This window comes from Dreissena polymorpha, chromosome 1 (genome assembly GCF_020536995.1).
Source record: "Dreissena polymorpha isolate Duluth1 chromosome 1, UMN_Dpol_1.0, whole genome shotgun sequence".
NCBI lineage: Eukaryota > Metazoa > Mollusca > Bivalvia > Myida > Dreissenidae > Dreissena > Dreissena polymorpha.
The window spans coordinates 6,374,829-6,391,439 of record NC_068355.1 but is presented as its reverse complement, the minus strand read 5'-3'; the positions used below and the strand labels follow the sequence as shown (position 1 = coordinate 6,391,439).

Here is a 16,611-nt window from a genome sequence, read left to right as displayed (position 1 = left end):
ACAATATAATGTTGATCTACAGTATCTTGTACAGCATGCATCTAATACTACAGCCAAATTTGCTTACAAATAATATTACAAGAAACACAAGTCATTAAAGACTTAACTTTATTGCATCAACCATTTAGCAGGAATAAAATATAAAGAGAAAAATTATGGCAATTTTTTCATCTGAACATGCAAGTCTTCATATACAATCCCATTGCATATAAAAACGACAGTTTACTATTTTTCCGTTCTATATGTCAGCATAAAGACAAGATGGTATTCACTGTGCAATAAAACACAAGCAATCATATTAAAATTGCTTTTAATTATATGAACTGTACCTTCACTAACATTCAAGAATTTTAATATAAATACATGATGAAAGATGAGCTTTTTCTTGTCTTAAAATAACTTGATACTTTGCAATGACCAAACAATACAACTCAACATACAAATTATCCAACAAAATATATTTTAATGACACAATATTTTTATTCAACAATAGGAATAGCTTAAGGTTGTAACATATTACACTAAAGTCACAGTGTCAATCTAAGCAAAGAGTAGAATCATAAAGAGATGTCCACAACGGATGATGTGCAAGCTGGCTCTGACTCAGATTTCCACATCAGTTGATGTGCAAGCTGGTTATTACAAGGATGTGAACAACCGATGACGTGCAAGCTCTAAGACAGATATCCACAACAGAGATTGTCCTTGCTGGCTCTGACTAATGTCCACAAGTATATAACATGCAAGCTATCTCTGACTGATGTCCTAAACATATGACGTGCAAGCTGGCTCTAACACAGATGTCCACAACAGATTACGTGCAAGCTAGCACTTACACGGATGTCCACAACAGAGGATGTGTAAGCTGGCTCTAACACTGATGTCCAAAAGAGATGACGTGCAAGCTGGCTCTTACACGGATGTTCACAACAGATGACATGCAAGCTAGCACTAACACTGATGTCCACAATAGAGGACGTGCAAGCTGGCTCTAACACGGATGTCCACAACAGATGACATGCAAGCTGGCTCTTACTCGGTTGTCCACAACAGAGGTCAGATGGGCAAGCTGGCTCTGCCTCAGATATGTACACAGAAGATGATGTTCAAGTTGGGAACACTGCTACAGCTATAAAATACAAAAACCATGTTTCATACTATCATATTATTTTACTACATGTATTTCTTCCACAATACAGAACATTATACTCATTATTAGCATTCTGCTATTGCTATCTGAAGGTTTACCAGATGCTATGTGTGAAGATAGTTCATACCAGAAATTAGCCGAAAAACACTTTTTAGACATAATGTGCATTCTGCTTTAAGATATATAGCTCAGAATTCACTGGTTAAATCAAATTTTTTGGACTAAATTGGCGTGGCATGCAGACAAAATGTCGAGTTTTGAAACTGTGTCGTATCTGGTGTGAATCTTGAGTTATTTAATTTGGTCAGTATATCAGATGTGTACACCTGTTATATGTTAACTGTAAGAGTTTAGAATGTCTTGACAGTCATTGTGTTTGTAATACATTGTGTTATCTTTCAGATTTGTGTGACAGTTAAATATAATAATCAATAATCTTGTTCTGCATGCCGGTCAAATTGTTCCGTGGTAAACACCTACCCATTGTGGTCAACTCGTACCTGTTTTTTAGTCAACTTGTACCTACCCAAACAATTTTTATTTTCCTCTTGATGTTTCAACTTAAATTATCTAAGCATTGCTCACGCAAGTTGTCTGCTGCAGATATGTATAAGCAGCGAAAGTGTTGATGAAAATTGACACTTGTGGTTGATGTCTTTCAAGAATTTTACAATTGTGACAAAATAAGACAAATGAAACAAGTTGAATAGTTTGAATGAAGAACGAGTTGACAACAAGAGCACCGCATAACGGATGCCACGCTCTGCTACAGGTGCTTGTCAGATTTATTTTTTTAGAGGTCACAATGACCTTGACATAGTGACCCCAAAATGGGTGTGGCGTGTAGAACAAATCAACATGCATCTACATATGAAGTTTCAAAGTTGTAGGTGGAAGCACTTTATTTTAGAGCCTATGTTAAAGTTTTATATTAGAGGTCACAGTGACTTTGACCTAGTGATCCAAAAATGGGTGTGGCGTGTAGAACTCATCAAGGTGCATCTACATATGAAATTTCAAAGTTGTAGGTGGAGCACTTTGATTTTAGAGCCAATGCTAAGGTTTTAGCACGACGCCTACGGCGGACGACGAGCTGGCTATGACAATACCTCGGGTTTTCTCCGAAAACGCCGAGCTAAAAATGGGTACGAGTTGACCAAGGTACGAGTTGCCTTTGGGATGAATTGCCTGTAAAGCCTTGTTCTTTTTCTTTTTAATTGAAGATGTATACGGCGCTGGACTAGAGCATACGACTGCCATAACAATAACTTGGCTCTCTACTAACTGAGCTTAAGGGAAGATGTTTCTTACACACAAACACTATATTTCATTATTTGCCGACATATGATTATGACGTGTTTTTGCGGGTGTTTATGTTTAATCAGAGACGTTTGCATATAGACAAACCGTGAAAACAACACTCGATACTCTTGAGCTGTTTTAATTGCATTAAAATTCATGTATGTTAAATACTAACCTCATTGCTAATGTCATCAAAATTGATCACGCTTTCGCCCTTAAAATTTTTCGGCGTTAGCTGAATAAGCCAGCTTTTCACCCTGACTTGACCTTTGTAAGTGTCCAATAATACTCAAATAAAATTTCCCGCGGCTAGGTACGAATGAATACACTTCATTTATTCCATTGGCTGATTTGAGTATAACACCATAACATTGGAAACATATCCGCGTCTTTGTAACACTGTTTTACTGCATGAAACAATTTTATCTCTAATGAAAAGGCTCAATAGATAGAACAGTTTTACAATCAATTTTCGACATAAATACAGTTTGTGCGTTCACCTTTTATTTTCAGAGAATTACCAGCGCAAAAGCGTTTATACTAGTAGCTATGTTGTCATATTTAGTACTTACTTGCATTGCATTTCAACCCGCGAGGTTTCGGGTCAACTCCCGGCCATTTGTGAAAGTCAGAGTTTATATACAGTTCATCACCGGAGTTCGCAGAAGGGGTTGCGATCATTGTGTTACACCGGTCTTACTGACAATAACGTACTGACTGTAATGCATTGCATTCCAATCCGCAAGGTATCAAGGTCAGTTTGCGGTCAGTTGCAGAAATCTTTATATAAACGCCGTCTCGTAAACTTTGTGCACTTGAAGTCTGTTTTGATCAGAAAGATACTAAATAAAGATATTCGGCGATATTATTGTGGTATGTCAATCATCGATTTTTAATATGGTTTTAACATTTGCATGATAAGGACCAATTTTGATAAAAATAATTAGAAATATTTATCCATTTAGACCAGTTTATTAAGCATGAGCACAATAATTCACTATACTATAATTATGCAATTAAATAAGATTCGAGTATTGCCGGCTGACCTATATGCAATCGTTTATTTTCATGTTTCTTGTGTTTTTCTATTCTGTAAATATAGATATCTGAGTAATAATATCACATAAAGCAAAATAAGCCACGAAATCTGGCACAACACCCCGTAATTGATTTGCTTATGATGTAGCTAACAACTGCGCAGAAAAAAGGCATCCGCTACTTTTTATCTCATAGAGATAACTTTTGATCGTTCATAAACATCGACCACAATCAACGCCGTATATCTTTTTAAAAGATATTTCTTGTTTGTGTTAATGTGAAACAGTCATCATGATGACTGCATGAATGCTGGATAAGACGCGAGTTTTGATAGGTTCTTTCTAGGTGTCGGAACCAATCAAATTTTATCGCGTAACCACATAGCAACCCGAATTTCGTGCAGTAATTCAATGCTATTGAAAATCGCGCGGAGTAATGAATCTTCCGCGCGATTTTTCATTAGCAACCCGCAATTTACATAGCAACCCGAGATTTGTACAGTAATTCAATGCTTAATTTTCGCGGAAGATATTTGTGTTCCGCGCTTTGTGGATAAGGTCCGCGCGATTTTATACACTACTTTTTGTACAGAGTAGATAATATTTAGGTTCCGCGCGATTATTTGAGCCCGCATTCTCTCCAGGGTTGAAAGAGAATTGTTCCGACGGAAAATATATGAAAGTTTCGCGCTTTTTAGATTTCGATTTTATGGAAAGCCAAAGGGGACCCCCGCTAAAATACATATACTTATATAGTAAATATCGGGATTTTCATTTTCCGCGGAACTTTCACTTTCCGCGAAAAACCAAGGCCAGCATAGCCATAAAATACTGCATACAAATCGAAATCTAAAAAGCGCGGAACTTTCATATATTTTCCGTCGGAACAATTATCTTTCAACCCTGTAGAGAATGCGGGCTCAAATAATCGCGCGGAACCTTAATATTATCTACTCTGTACAAATAGTAGTGTATAAAATCGCGCGGACCTAATCCACAAAGCGCGGAACACAAATATCTTCCGCGAAAATTAAGCATTGAATTACTGTACAAATCTCGGGTTGCTATGTAAATTGCGGGTTGCTAATGTAAAATCGCGCGGAAGATTCATTACTCCGCGCGATTTTCAATAGCATTGAATTACTGCACGAAATTCGGGTTGCTATGTGGTTACGCGATAAAATTTGATTGGTTCCGACACCTAGAAAGAACCAATCAAAACTCGCGTCTTATCCAGCATTCATGCAGTCATCATGATGACGGTTGTTTCACATTAACACAAAACCTTTTAAGGGCGAAAGAGTGATCAATTTTGATGACATTAGCGATGAGGTTAGTATTTAACATACATGAATTATGAATTTTAATGCAATTAAAACAGCTCAAGAGTATCGAGTGTTGTTTTCACGGTTTGTCTATATGCAAACGTCTCTGTTAAAACCCGCAAAAACACGTCATAATCATATGTCGTCAAATAATGAAATATAGTGTTTGTGTGTAAGAAACATCTTCCCTTAAGCTCAGTTAGTAGAGAGCCAAGTTATTGTTATGGCAGTCGTATGCTCTAGTCCAGCACCATATACATCTTCAATTAAAAAGAACAAGAACAAGGCTTTACAGGCAATTCATCCCAAAGGCAACTCGTACCTTGGTCAACTCGTACCCATTTTTAGCTCGGCGTTTTCGGAGAAAACCCGAGGTATTGTCATAGCCAGCTCGTCGTCCGCCGTAGGCGTCGTGCTAAAACCTTAGCATTGGCTCTAAAATCAAAGTGCTCCACCTACAACTTTGAAATTTCATATGTAGATGCACCTTGATGAGTTCTACACGCCACACCCATTTTTGGGTCACTAGGTCAAAGTCACTGTGACCTCTAATATAAAACTTTAACATAGACTCTAAAATCAAAGTGCTTCCACCTACAACTTTGAAATTTCATATGTAGATGCACCTTGATGAGTTCTACACGCCACACCCATTTTTGGGTCACTGGGTCAAAGTCACTGTGACCTCTAATATAAAACTTTAACATAGGCTCTAAAATCAAAGTGCTTCCACCTACAACTTTGAAACTTCATATGTAGATCCACCTTGATGAGTTCTACACGCCACACCCATTTTGGGGTCACTAGGTCAAGGTCATTGTTACCTCTAAAAAAAATAATCTGACAAGCACCTGTAGCAGAGCGTGGCACCCGTTATGCGGTGCTCTTGTTGTCAACTCGTACCTCATTCAAACTATTCAACTTGTTTAATTTGTCTTATTTTGTCACAATTGTAAAATTCTTGAAAGACATCAACCACAAGTGTCAATTTTCATCAACACTTTCGCTGCTTATACATATCTGCAACAGACAACTTGCGTGAGCAATGCTTAGATAATTTAAGTGGAAACATCAAGAGGAAAATAAAAATTGTCTCTATGAGTTTGACTTATAAGCTAACCATCCTACACCTATTTCTGTATATCGGGTACGGGTTTAGTTTGGGTAGGTACAAATTGACTAAAAAACAGGTACGAGTTGACCACAATGGGTAGGTGTTTACCACGGAACAATTTGACCGGCATGCAGAACAAGATTATTGATTATTATATTTAACTGTCACATAAATCTGAAAGATAACACAATGTATTACAAACACAATGACTGTCAAGACATTCTAAACTCTTACAGTTAACATATAACAGGTGTACACATCTGATATACTGACCAAATTAAATAACTCAAGATTAACACCAGATACGACACAGTTTCAAAACTCGACATTTTGTCTGCATGCCACGCCAATTCAGTCCAAAAAATTTGATTTAACCAGTGAATTCTGAGCTATATATCTTAAAGCAGAATGCACATTATGTCTAAAAAGTGTTTTTCGGCTAATTTCTGGTATGAACTATCTTCACACATAGCATCTGGTAAACCTTCAGATAGCAATAGCAGAATGCTAATAATGAGTATAATGTTCTGTATTGTGGAAGAAATACATGTAGTAAAATAATATGATAGTATGAAACATGGTTTTTGTATTTTATAGCTGTAGCAGTGTTCCCAACTTGAACATCATCTTCTGTGTACATATCTGAGGCAGAGCCAGCTTGCCCATCTGACCTCTGTTGTGGACAACCGAGTAAGAGCCAGCTTGCATGTCATCTGTTGTGGACATCCGTGTTAGAGCCAGCTTGCACGTCCTCTATTGTGGACATCAGTGTTAGTGCTAGCTTGCATGTCATCTGTTGTGAACATCCGTGTAAGAGCCAGCTTGCACGTCATCTCTTTTGGACATCAGTGTTAGAGCCAGCTTACACATCCTCTGTTGTGGACATCCGTGTAAGTGCTAGCTTGCACGTAATCTGTTGTGGACATCTGTGTTAGAGCCAGCTTGCACGTCATATGTTTAGGACATCAGTCAGAGATAGCTTGCATGTTATATACTTGTGGACATTAGTCAGAGCCAGCAAGGACAATCTCTGTTGTGGATATCTGTCTTAGAGCTTGCACGTCATCGGTTGTTCACATCCTTGTAATAACCAGCTTGCACATCAACTGATGTGGAAATCTGAGTCAGAGCCAGCTTGCACATCATCCGTTGTGGACATCTCTTTATGATTCTACTCTTTGCTTAGATTGACACTGTGACTTTAGTGTAATATGTTACAACCTTAAGCTATTCCTATTGTTGAATAAAAATATTGTGTCATTAAAATATATTTTGTTGGATAATTTGTATGTTGAGTTGTATTGTTTGGTCATTGCAAAGTATCAAGTTATTTTAAGACAAGACAAGGGACAAAATTGTCACAAAACCAGGTTTTCATTGTGAAAAAAAAATCTGATAAAGGGAGAAAACTCAAACTGAACTTTTGAAATGAACAAACAAAATTAACCCCTTTGTAAGTTTGTTTAAAAAAAATTTATATTTTTAGTCGTGGCGACCTTGACATTGGAGATATTGACGTGATTCTTTCGTGCGACACACCGTCCCATGATGGTGAACAAATGTGCCAAATGATTTTAAAATCTCACAATGAATGACATAGTTATGGCCAGGACAAGCTCATTTATGGCCATTTTTGACCTTTGAACTCAAAGTGTGACCTTGACCTTGGAGATATCGACGTAATTATTTCGCGCGACACACCGTCAAATAATGGTGAACAAATGTGCCAAATGATGTTAAAATCTGACAATGCACGACATAGTTATGGCCCGGACAAGCTTGTTCCGCCCGCCCGCCAGCCCGCCCGCATTCGCCAATCAAATAACCAGTTTTTTCCTTCGGAAAACCTGGTTAAAAATGAGAACTTTGTAAGTAGAGGTTTGTTGTAGCCTTTGGCAGACTGGTAATTTGATGGTGAAAAAAAAAAAAAAGACCTTTGACCTTGAAGGATGACCTTGACCTTTCACCACTCAAAATGTGCAGCTCCATGAGATGCACATGAATTTATTTTTTTTGACCTTTGACCATGAAGGATGACCTTGACCTTTCACCACTAAAAATGTGCAGCTTCATAAGATACACATGCATGGCAAATATCAAGTTGCTATCTTCAATATTGCAAAAGTTATGAGCAACGTTAAAGTTTTCGGACGGACACACGGACGGACGGACGGTCAAAATTTGTGTGCGTATGGAAAGGCGTTGTCCATATACACATGCATACTAAATATGAAGGTTATATCTCAAGGGACATAGAAGTTATGAGCATTTTTCGAAACCTAAACGCAGACCCCTACTTCAAGGTCAAGGTCACAGGGGTCAAAATTGTTGTGCGTATGGAAAGGCCTTGTCCATATACACATGCATACCAAATATAAAGGTTATATCTCAAGGGACATTTATGGCCATTTTTGACCTTTGAACTCAAAGTGTGACCTTGACCTTGGAGATATCGACGTAATTATTTCGCGCGACACACCGTCCGATGATGGTGAACAAATGTGCCAAATGATTTTAAAATCTGACAATGAACGACGTAGTTATGGCTCGGACAAGCTCATTTATGGCCATTTTTGACTTTTGAACTCAAAGTGTGACCTTGACCTTGGAGATATTGACGTAATTATTTCGTGCGACACACCGTCCCATGATGGTGAACAAATGTGCCAAATGATTTTAAAATCTGACAATGAACGACATAGTTATGGATCGGACCAGCTCATTTATGGCCATTTTTGACCTTTGAACTCAAAGTGTGACCTTGACCTTGGAGATATCGACGTAATTATTTCGCGCGACACACCGTCCAATGATGGTGAACAAATGTGCCAAATGATTTTAAAATCTGACAATGAACGACATAGTTATGGATCGGACAAGCTTGTTCCGCCAGCCCGCCAGCCAGCCAGCCAGCCAGCCCGCCCGCATTCGCCAATCTAATAACCAGTTTTTTCCTTCGGAAAACCTGGTTAAAAAAGCTCATCTTTCATCATGTATTTATATTAAAATTCTTGAATGTTAGTGAAGGTACAGTTCATATAATTAAAAGCAATTTTAATATGATTGCTTGTGTTTTATTGCACAGTGAATACCATCTTGTCTTTATGCTGACATATAGAACGGAAAAATAGTAAACTGTCGTTTTTATATGCAATGGGATTGTATATGAAGACTTGCATGTTCAGATGAAAAAATTGCCATAATTTTTCTCTTTATATTTTATTCCTGCTAAATGGTTGATGCAATAAAGTTAAGTCTTTAATGACTTGTGTTTCTTGTAATATTATTTGTAAGCAAATTTGGCTGTAGTATTAGATGCATGCTGTACAAGATACTGTAGATCAACATTATATTGTATGAGTATGAATAGATAATTCAAGGTGCACAGCCATTAATTTTGCCCTCCACCATCTCCGATTTTGGTTAGACAGTTGCAAGTTACTTGCATTAGTATGAAGTCTTAAAATAACTTAAGTATAATTGCTGTTGTGTTATTATTAACCTTTTCCTGCTCTGAGGAAATTTTAAATTTTCTACATGCAAACATCATAAAACCAGAACAGCCTGCAAGTAACTCACAATCTGTTCAGGTTTTATGCTGTTTGCTGCTCATCAGTATCCATGGGTTGGAAACAAAGCCTTTAAAACTTTAATATAGTAAGAAAGGTCTTAAATTAAATTTATTCTCGAATGTGTCTTAGTGCGTTTTTGAGTGGTACAGGGTTAAATGTCTCATTTTGTTTTTGATTATCTTTGGTTTATTGAACATATATGAGCCTTGCTCTGTGAAATAGGGGTTTTATGCATGTGCGTTTAGTATCCTCCCTGATTAGCCTGTGCGGTCTGCCCAGGCTAATCTGGAGTGCACATGCATTAAACCCCTTTTTCACAGAGCGAGGCTCATATGTATTAGACAGTGCATTCAAATAATACAATTTAAATCTGAATATTTTATTTAGTTGCAATACTCAAAGACCTATCAATATTGATAGGTCTTTGCAATACTTTAAAGCTTACTATGTTTGCAGTTTTAGTGAAAACACAAACTTTTAATCAAAGAAGCATATAATGTGTATTACTCATTTAATCAACTTCCACTTTATTCCATACACGTGTTCGACTCTGTGACATTATGTTCTGTCAAAGCTTTTTATTGCAAATTTATTAAACATAAATTGGTAACCTTGGGTATCCAAAAGGAATCCAAATTTTACTAGCCATAGACTTTCCAAAATGCAATTGTTTCTGAGAAGTATTTTTCTCTAGAAGGTGGCAAAACTCCTAAGCAATTCCTTTTTGGGCTAATGGTAGGGCTTATGCGTGTAACACCCATTGACAAATTATTAAATATACATTGAAAGGTCATTGTTCACAAAACAGATCATGATATAACATGATGCAGCATTTTGTACTATATCAAATTAAATGTTGCTGAAAACAGTAGAATATTCAAATTATGGACATTTTATTCTGTTAATAATGCTATCTTTCTAACATTACAAATCAATAAAGCATGCTTAACAATAGCAGAACTCTTTTGACTTTTAATTATCTTTTCCAGTCTTTAAATCTTTACAAAATTCATTGTCCCACTAACACCATCTTAAAAACAGGTTATGGCTTCCAATTGTTAATCAACTATAAAGCATGAACAAAGGCACAAATATCGCAGTATCTTTTGCAAATGATACAAATGTCCATGGCCTCGATACTGAACAAAAAGCAAGATTTCTTGTCAGGCGGTAAGCTGAATCCTCGAGAACATTCGAAAAATGTCCATTTAATGCGCCACTGGGCCTTTCCTATTTAAATGGGCATCATGCACAGAACTTGGCCATCCAGGTCATATGTCCAAACATTTCAAGTAACTGTCACAGACTGCTTGAAGAACTAAACTGCTGATAAACAAGGACCTATGCTCAGATGTTGAAGCAGGACATGCACTGTGGGTTCCATCAACAGTCCAATCATTCTACATCATTCATGAAATTCATAGGCAATGATCTTCAGCTCATGACGAGATTCTGGAAATCTGAAGTACTGCTCCATCATTGCTGACAAGACTCTACATGTTGAAATGACTGTGTAATGTTGAGTCCCTGAAATACAAAAGTAAAATTCATGCTAGAGTTTAGCCATATTAATTATGCTTGATTGCATTGAAAGCTTTATGCTTATTAAGACATTCTAGAGTCCGTTTTCTGGGAGTAATCAGTACTTTGTATATATGAAGATAAAGAGACCGCTAATAAACAGGGTTGAACCCAAAATGTTCCCATCACTAGGTGAACACCATATCCACTACGCCAGCCTGACAAAGTAAATGAAGTGAAGCTTCTAAGTTATGTCTCATTTGATTGTTAACAAGAGCACGCCCTGCAGGTTCAGACCTCTCATCTATTTTTTTTAAAGTTGAAGGGACCTATCTCAATACTTCAATCACAAAGGAGGGAGAGGTGGGGTGGAGAAGGGTGTATAGTGTGGTGGTGTGGTCATTTATTACACTATCTTCCAAAAATGAAAAAATGATAAAAATAAATATTTGTGTTTTTTAGCCATGTTTAAAAAAAAATGGGCAGGGGTATAGTGTGAGGGTGTGGTCATTTATTAGATGATCTTTCAAAATGAAAAAAAAAGTACTTTTTTCTTTTTTTTGGGGGGGGGGCGTGGGGGATGGTTTGGGTGGAGTCTATTGTGGTATGTCAGATAAGAGTTGCTTTGTAACGCTTGTAAAGAAGTTATGGAAATTTTAGCAAAATTTAATAATTTCACCTTGAGAGTCATGGTCATTCAAAGGTCAAGGTAAAATTCAACTTGCCAGCTACAGTAACTTATGATAGCATGACAGTATTTGAAGTTTGAAAGCAATAGCCTTGATACTTGAGAAGTAAAGTAGATCAAAACACAAAATTTAACCATTATATTCAAAGTTACTAAGTAAGAAAAGGACCATAATTCTGTCAAAATGACAACCAGAGTTATTCAACTTGTCCTGTACTGTCCCCTTATGATAATTTGCGAGTGTTCCCAGTATGAAAGCAATATCTATGATACTTTAGGAGTAAAGTGGACCAGAACACAAAACTTAACAAAATTTTCAATTTTCTAAGAATAAAAAGGGCACATAATACTTTCAAAATGCCAGTCAGAGTTACATAACTTTGTTCTGCACAGTCCCTTTATGATAGTAAGTGTTGCAAGTATGAAAGCAATAGCATTGATACTGTAGGAATAAAGTGGACCTAAACACAAAACTTAACCAAATGTTCAATTTTCTAAGTATAAGAAGGGCACATAATTCTGTCAAAATGCACGCCAGAGTTATCTAACTTTGCCTGCCCTGTCCCCTCATGGTAGTAAGTAAATAAGTTTTATACTTGATACTTTATGAGAAAAGTGGACCTAAACACAAAACTTAACCGGACGCCGACGCAGACGCCGACGCCAAGATGATGACAATATCTCTTTTTTTTTCAAAAAAAAAAGATGAGCTTATAAATAAAATGTAACATATTGCAAACTTGATTACACGATTTTTCATAAATACTCTTTCAGCTTTTTATTTATATACGAAGGCTAGGGTCACTTTCTGCGAGCCTTACAAAAAAACTAACTATATTTGCAATTGTCAAGACTCCTTCACATACAATTTACCTTTGCTTATTCCAATATCCTTTTGCCAACCAACATTGTGCGGTCACGTACCATACATGGTTCCACAGTTGTACAGAATTCCTACAAAATAAATGAAGTATACATTTACAATTCAAATTTCTTTTCAAAGAATGTGTAGATAACTTAATTCCCTATACATTACTTTAATGTCATAAAATAAATTTCAAACAAGGGCTGTTTGTAAAACATGCATGCCGCCCATATGGATTGTCAATTGCTGTGGCAGCCATTGTGTGAATACGTTTTTTGGCACTGTGACCTTGACCTTTGACCTAGTGACCTGAAAGTCAATAGGGGTCATCTGCGAGTCATTATCTATGTACCTATGAAGTTTCATGATCCTAGGCATAAGTTCTTGAGTTATCATCCGGAAACCATTTTACTATTTTGGGTCACCGTGACCTTGACCTTCGACTTAGTGACCTCAAAATCAATAGGGGTCATCTGCGAGTCATGATCAATGTACCTATGAAGTTTCATGATCCTAGGCATAAGCGTTCTTGAGTTATCATCGGGAAACCATTTTACTATTTAGGGTCACTGTGACCTTGACCTAGTGACCTGAAAATCAATAGGGGTCATCTTCGAGTCATGATCAATGTACCTATGAAGTTTCATGATCCTAGGCAAAATCGTTCTTGGGTTATCATCCGGAAACCATCTGGTGGACAGACATATGGACATTCGGACCGACATGTGCAAAACAATAAACCTGCTCTTCTTCGGAGGGGGGCATAAATATTTAACAGATGTATTTAACAAAAATTAACTTGATTCATCAAATTAATCAGTATCGAATAATAGACCAGTTTCACAATATGAACACCGATACTATTTTTAGATATCAATCATATCACCTGACGCGTTGAATTGCAGAACAAGGCTGAACGTGGAACTGCATTTTCTTTTGCTATGCAAATTGCGTTGAATATCAAGATTATAATGCGCAATTGACACTGGTTACAATTAAGTCAAACATATGAATACAGACAACCATCACATGTCATGCTGTGTTAAGTAAAAAAATTGATAAGTAATTCAAATATAAAAATTATAACACCTAAATAATGATTCAAGGACATAAGTTATGTACTATTAGTGTATTAATGAATTATATTTAATCTTTATATATAACAATAGATGTGTTCATCAGAAACACAATGCCCACTACTGCGCCGCTTTTAATTATACATATATTTTTTTAACCTTTGACCTTGAAGGACGACCTTGACCTTGAACTTCCACCACTCAAAATGTGCAGCTTCATGAGATACACATGCATGCCAAATATCAAGTTGCTATCTTCAATGTTGCAAAAGTAATGGCCAACGTTAATTTTTTTTCGGACAGACGGACAGACTGACATCCTGACTGACTGACGGACAGTTCAACTGCTATATGCCACCCTTCCAGGGGCATACAATTTCCAGTTATCCATAAGCATCAGAGTAAATGTGGTCTGAAGACTAAACATCGATTATTGCACAAATCGAAGTCATAAATTAGCAGTATACAATACTAAGTATTGTAAGACTACAATTTTCAAAGGTAGGATGTGTACAATTTCATGAATTATAGAACGTGTAAGAGTTGAATCAAGCATCAGACAAAGTCCTATCAAATAGAAGAAAATGACACAAATGTTTAGCATTAAATTTTTGAAATATTAAAAATATATAGGTATAAAGCACTTTATAATTATGATAAAACTGGCTAATATGTATACAGTATTTAGTTTCTGACAATCTTTTTGGACAGATGACTTTCAATGTTGACAATATCTTTTATGTTCAGTAAAAGCAACAATTGAGTATTTGGCGTTAAATTATTCCAAGAAACGGCTACGCAATGCTACAACCATGAGACGCCATGGTCACAATGACATGGAGGTGTCATTAATTGTGTTAAATGACCAGATATCTACAAAATGTGGTTTATGACATCACGTTGTTATTTAGTATTTGTCTGCACAGTATCTGCCATACTTGGAGTGTCAGAGTTTGTGCAAAAAAAAAGAATACAAACAAGAATACAAACAAGTACTTTAATCAAGAAAATGTATTTCATATATTGGCACTTAAAATGGAAAGTATATATTAAGTAATTAATGGCTATATCTGACGAAGTCAACTTGTGTTGGCAATATCATTAAGTAGATCTAGCTGAATGATCAAAAGCAGAGCGATATTGCGATGCACTATTAGAAATCTCTACACGTTCAGCCTCATTCTGGAATTCTGCAATCATTTGACTACCTGCTATATTGGCTTATTGTGAAAAGGGTCTATTCACTTATAAATACTTTAAAGAAGTAGATTTTCCATCACTCTACAGCTGTTGGGCTTTCTTAAAGGAAGTTTGGGAGAAAAATAAATCTACTCCAAGTTTTTATCACAAAAAACTTCCAACAAGTGGAGAATTAGCCGCATTTAGTGGATGATTTAGAAACATGATTAATTTAAATTAGATCTACATGTAATAGCTATTGAAAAGTTAAGTTATCCAGTTATTCTTGCTGCAATGTGGATAAGAATAATACAAACCAATAGCTGACAAACCTGATATCAGTGATATGTTGACCTTTGAAGTTGAAATTGAGACCTGAAATCTGTCTGTATAGAGAGGCACAATTTGTTTGGCATATCTTGAACCATTACTGGCAACACACACCTACAAAATTTATATATAAATTATATAAAAACATAAATTTATTAATAATTTTATTCATTAATTTATGACGAAATGTTTTAATCTAGGTCAGCTATAACGAAACTAAAAACAGATTAAAAACAATACCTTATTTTAATTAATAGGTTGAAAACAAAAATAAATTTATTAATATATTGACGTTCAACTGAACGAATACAAGACACAAGTACATTACATTACAATAAGTTATTATTTCAGTCGCGTTCTGAGAAAACTGGGCTTAGTGCATGTGCGTAAAGTGTCATCCCAGATTAGCCTGTGCAGTCCGCACAGGCTAATCAGGGACGACACTTTCCGCATAAACTTGATTTTCGGTAAGGAGGGACTTCCTTGAAATTAAAAATACCATAAAAGCGGAAAGTGTAATCCCTGATTAACATTTGCGGACTGCACAGGCTAATCTGGGATGACACTTTACGCACATGCATTTAGCCCAGTTTTCTCAGAACGCGGCTCATTTAATTAACGATTGTCAACATTATGCAAATTATCCGATAGTTTCACACAATATTAAAAAGTACAAATACAAACCAGGTAATACATGTAAATGATCGTATGCAATAATGTTATTGATCCCAATCTGATCTATTTCCGAATTATCTGCGAATCCATCGAGTAGAAACAATAACCATGCAATTCGGTCCGCCATATTGAAACGTTATACTTACTGAACGCACTGATTGTGTTGCATTTGTTACAAAGTATCTGATTGGTTATTTCTAAGTATCGGATCCAATCAAATTTTTCGGGTAACTAGGGATTCTAACACCTAACAACCCGAGATTTGTACAGTAATTCAATGCTTAATTTTCGCGGACGATATTTGTGGTCCGCGCTTTTTGGATCTGGTATTTACTGGATTTTCTCTCTTTAATAGACTTCTTAAAATAGCATTCTACAATCTCCGCGCGATTTTAAACACTACTATTTGTACAGAGTAGATAAATAAGGTTCCGCGCGATTAATTGAGCCCGCTTTTTCTACAGAGTTGAAAAATAATTGCTCCGACGGAAAATATATGAAAGTTCCGCGCTTTTTAGATTTCGATTTGTATGTAGTGTTTTATGGCCATGCTGGCATTGGTTTTTCGCGGAAAGTGAAAGTTCCGCGAAAAATGACAATCCCGATATTTACCATATAAGTATATGTATTTTAGCGGGGGTCCCCTTTGGCTTTCCATACGATTTGTATGTAGTATTTTATGGCTATGCTGGCCTTGGTTTTTCGCGGAAAGTGAAAGTTCCGCGAAAAATGAAAATCCCGATATTTACTATATAAGTATATGTATTTTAGCGGGGG

The 16,611-nt window shown here is 36.4% G+C and overlaps 5 long non-coding RNA genes across 7 annotated transcripts in view; 2 read left to right on the top strand and 3 right to left on the bottom strand.

The window, feature by feature from the left end:
- The window catches only part of LOC127869478 (uncharacterized), an 82,243-nt gene extending 66,263 nt beyond the window's left edge, over positions 1-15,980 (bottom strand). Inside the window, exons 1-2 of one of the 2 annotated variants that reach the window (XR_008044588.1) lie at positions 15,854-15,980; positions 15,162-15,273 (exon numbers count right to left, since the gene is read on the bottom strand). This is a non-coding gene — a long non-coding RNA (uncharacterized LOC127869478). Of the gene's footprint in view, positions 1-15,161; positions 15,274-15,843 lie in introns of both variants that reach the window. The other variant, XR_008044584.1, reaches the window with a different exon arrangement.
- Positions 1-16,611, top strand: part of LOC127869503 (uncharacterized) — a 99,339-nt gene that overhangs the window by 81,964 nt on the left and 764 nt on the right. The gene's annotated exons all lie outside the window — the stretch shown is intronic.
- Positions 95-2,678, bottom strand: LOC127869509 (uncharacterized). The gene is made up of 2 exons (XR_008044628.1): positions 2,628-2,678; positions 95-1,129 (listed from the first exon to the last, which is right to left on the bottom strand). It is a non-coding gene; the product is annotated as an uncharacterized LOC127869509 (long non-coding RNA).
- LOC127869487 (uncharacterized) lies at positions 4,194-7,211 on the top strand. The gene is made up of 2 exons (XR_008044589.1): positions 4,194-4,821; positions 6,526-7,211. It is a non-coding gene; the product is annotated as an uncharacterized LOC127869487 (long non-coding RNA).
- LOC127869491 (uncharacterized) lies at positions 10,377-14,953 on the bottom strand. Of its 2 annotated transcripts, none has more exons than XR_008044603.1 (3): positions 14,906-14,953; positions 12,583-12,663; positions 10,377-11,027 (listed from the first exon to the last, which is right to left on the bottom strand). It is a non-coding gene; the product is annotated as an uncharacterized LOC127869491 (long non-coding RNA). The 2 variants fall into 2 exon arrangements; XR_008044596.1 differs by lacking the exon at positions 14,906-14,953 and adding an exon at positions 13,461-13,523.